Source organism: Chinchilla lanigera, unplaced genomic scaffold, assembly GCF_000276665.1.
Source record: "Chinchilla lanigera isolate Chin_1 unplaced genomic scaffold, ChiLan1.0 scaffold00081, whole genome shotgun sequence".
NCBI classification, from domain to species: Eukaryota; Metazoa; Chordata; class Mammalia; order Rodentia; family Chinchillidae; genus Chinchilla; species Chinchilla lanigera.
The window spans coordinates 3,462,635-3,467,043 of NW_004955482.1; positions in this window are offsets into that span (position 1 = coordinate 3,462,635).

Sequence of the window (4,409 nt, forward strand, 5' to 3'; positions counted from 1 at the left end):
GGGATGCACTGGGAGCAGCAGGGGCACAAGGACCTTCAGCAAGTACCTAGAGCCCAGCACTCCAAGAGGCTGAGGCTGGAGGATCACAAGTGGAGCCTAGCCAGACCCTGTCTCAAAATAAAGCAGGCTAGGGATGGAGTTCAGTTTCAAGGATTTGTATCAATCACAGTACAACCAACCAACCAACCAACAAAAAGAACAAAGACACTGCCCTGGACATCCCGTGCAGACCGTGTTGCTCCTGGTCATGTTCTCTCCTCAGGTCACCGAGCTTTCTTCCAGGGCACAGGGCTGCGCATCCGCTCTCTGAAGTTTTTGTCCTCACGGGAGAAAAGATAGTTCTGACATGATAGAAATGTCCTGTTCCAATTCTAACCTACATCCTTTCCCCTTTTCCTAGACCCCCAGCCTCACAGTCTGGCTGATGCTTCCACCCACTGTGGAGAGTTTCTTCTGTGTCTGTAGACTTCCCTCTTGTCAAGGTGCAAGCACTGCTTTTAGTTTCCGCAGAGATTTGTGTTTTGAGTGGGTGTTTCTGAATGTAAGATTCCCGCTCCTGTGGGGGCATTTCTATTTGAGCTCTAAGAACATTACATATTTGACTGCCTTTGCTGTGTGAGTCCTAGTTTATGTCTTCTCTGTCCCCTTAACAGCGGTGAGCTGTCAGCCTCCTGACTTCAGCTTTCCGCTGCACACATCATGCTCTCGGGAGCCAGGGGCACACGGTCACCTTCCAGACGGTTCCCATCTGAAACTTGAGACTCTCTGTCCTCTGTGGGCAGTGCTCCGCATCCAGCATCGCTGTGGAGCATTTTCTGTCCGTTCAACTCTTTTCTTTTCCATCCTTAAATTACCTGTGAAAGGAATGTCATAAATAGTTTTCAATCTCTTATGAAAATAATTCCATTGTATAGAAATACCACATCTTTTTTATCCATTCCTCAGTTGATGGGCATTTGGGTTGCTTTCAAGATTTGATAATGCTTAAATTTTCTTTTCTGACCAATTTTACATGCCTATATCTGATAATCTGAACAACTAATGTGAGGACAAAAATATGCAATACAGTAGCCATTGTTGAATTCCTACCATCTTGTTTAGTGAAGCTCTGCATCATTACTAATGCTTTTTAAATTATTTTTGATTCTCTGTAATGGCTTGATCAATCTTGCATTCTTATATCTGGTAATCTGAGCAATTTCGTTAAAGATAACAATATGTCAGTTAACAACCATTGCTAATTTCCCAGCATCTTGTTTTGAAACTCTGTATTATTTTTATTGTTTTAGTGTTGTTTTGTTTTTGTCTTTGTTGTTATTGTATTTGTTTTCTTCTCTTTAAAATACAAAAAAAATTAAAAAGAAAATAATTTCAGAATCTTTCTCAAGACAAGTGTTTTCATTCAAGCCATCCCTCGGTGCTTTCCATGGTGTAACGCACTCTTCTTCTGGACTCTGAAACTAATGCTCGCTGGGTGACAGAATTCTCGGCTTTGTTTCCACAGGCTTGCAGCACCTCCTCTGAGCACAACTCACATGCAGACTCCACCGTGCAGATGGGGGGTCCCCGTTCCATGTTGTTTTTGAGAAGGACTCTTTTATTTTACCTAAAATGGTGGACTGTTCAGATTATCAACTGGTACCAAATTTAGCCAATCCAACTTCCTCAAAAAACCAGTTTGTTACTGGTCCACCTACAAGTACAAGGGTAGAAAAATAAGGAGCCTGACAAATGTTTTTACTTATTATTTATTTTACTTTTTAAATAGTTTTTCCATAATCCTGAGTATAATGGAGGCATAAATATATTTGAGATATGCTACCATGGAGGCTTACTTAACACTGAGTGAAATCTGAAGATTATATGATTAAAATGCAAATTCTAAAATAACCTACATCCTAATCAGGATAAAAAAATACACCCGCACACCCATACCCAGGGTTTTCCCTCAGCCTGCCTAGCTCTCCGCTCCTTGTGCCTTTGGTTTTATTGATACATCTATATTCTTTTCTTATTAAATGTTTTTGAGGTTATTCTGTGTAGGATAAATTAGTAGCACCTAATTTTTTATTGTTAAATGATACTTTTCTATATGGTATTCCCTACTTTTTATTCATTCATTTCATTATTGGTATTTAAACTTCTCAATTAATTGTTCTTATGAATGAACTTGCTGTTCATATTCTCATATGGTTTCTTGATGTGTGATACCTGTGATGTAAGTTTTTGAATGTAGACATATATGTGAAATTTCTCTGGTGTGACTGCCTAACTGATGCACTGCTAAGTCATAATATATATATATATATATATATATATATATATATATATATCACTAATTAAAAGAATTAATATACTGGCAAGTAATTTTCAACAGAAATATGATAAGGTTTTAGTTGGTCCATATTTTTTCCAGCATTTAGTGTCATCAGACTGTTAAATTTGAGTTTTTGCTTGAAGTTATGTAGATGGAAATAATTATAGTTTTAATATCAATTCTCTTGCTGATGAATGATGCTAAATAAGTTTTCTCAGGCTTTCTGATCATTTCTACACCTTCATCTATGAGATCTTGTGTCTTTTGCCCATTTGAAAAGATTGTCTTTCACTATGAGTTATAGCAGTTTTAGCACAATCTACAAAAAGTTTGCTAGTATACATCAAATTTTCTCCCAACTTATATTTGCCTGTTCATTTTTGTACTTATATCTTTAAACATTAGAATTAACAAAATTTTTCATGAAGGTTAATTATGTTATTTTATTCTGAGCAATTTTGAGATCTGATTTAAAAATCTTTGCTATGACCGAAAAAGTACTTTTTCCTTTTTATTCTCTTTGAAGCTTTATTCCTTTAATCTTAATTTCTTGGGTCTGTGAACTACTTCAAAATCAAACAGTAGGTTAATTCCTTTCCCAAACTTAAGTTAAGACAGAAACTGTGAACGACCACTGTCCTTGTTTCCACATTATTTTTGTGCAAAGAAAATAGAAGCACATACATCAAAAAAGAGAGATTTAAATGACTTAAGCAAGCAAAAAGTCTTAACTGCATGGATAAGAAAACAAGTTGCTATAACCATTCCATGACAGGCAGAGGGGAATTCAGACACCTAAAATTGGCTTTTGTCCTTTCAGCCTCTGCCAAACCTAAAGAGACAGTCTGACATTTTAAAATAAAAAATTTTAAAAACTCACCAGAAAAACCGACCTTGAGTAGAAATGATATTTTGAAGCCATCTCAGACCTTAGCAACTACTCAGCACTGGGAACTGAGACCATTCCTGCTGTCCTGGACCAGAAAGGTAATTTCCATAATGGACTTAAAAGCCATTAGATCACTAGTTACAGCCTGGAAAGTTCAAGTATCCAGTTGTCTTGGGAAAGGTACCCTAAAAGGACACTGAAGTCCAGGTCAAATTCTCCAAATTTTGCTCTATCAAAAATTAATAAAGCAAATACACTACTGTAACTTTCCTAAATTCTGTAAACCCACAAAGAGATCATTAATGGGTACTAAAAATTGTAATACACACAAATCTAATATGTAGTATTTCTGCTTTATAAAAACACCCTCAAAACTTAAGATATTCATTCTTTCCTGCATGCTATTTTCAAAATTCTCACTGTCCCTGTCACTTTGGAAACCACAATTAGTAAATTATGTTCCATACCAAATTCCACTGGGGAAAGAATAGAGTAAAGTTCTTACTGGGACTGATTATCTAAACTTCTGGGAAACAATCCAGCTGGAGAGAGTAGATCAGCAAACCCAGCGGTGTCCTTTGACGTGTCTTCTGCCAGCTTTTAAGACTCAGGAAAGCATTTGGTTTTGCACATTAGTTTCACAAAGGTGGATTTTATGTTCATTATTAATAGATGTCTGTGGGTTTGGGAGAAAGGACAGGCTTGGGAGACAGTGATTATTAAGACACACCAAGCCATTCATACTCTGAATGAGCAGAGTCCCGCCCCCTCTCATTTTTCAAAATGGCCACAGGGATTCTGGGAGTTCTGGAAAGTTCTCCCATATTCTGAGCAGAACTTAATAAAAAATGTTCCCTCCCAGCTTGAAGAGCCTGCAGCTGTCCTCAGTGAACCAAGCAGAATTCTCAATTGAGTTTTTTTTATGTCTCCAGAGCTTTGTATGTGTGAACTTTCAGCATCTCATCACTCATGACCTATATAAGCCACATCTTGCCATATATATGTGTATATATATCCAAAACAGAAAGAGTACCATAGCCTTATACTGTTACCCTGAGATAAAGCAGTTTAGTTCCTGGATTACACAATAAGAAATATTTGCCTGTTTTTTCTTATATCACATTGGAATATCTGCAGAAGCTCTCACCTGGTCACCTAAAGGAATGACAAATAATTTTTTTTTTTTTTTTTTTTTTTTTTTTT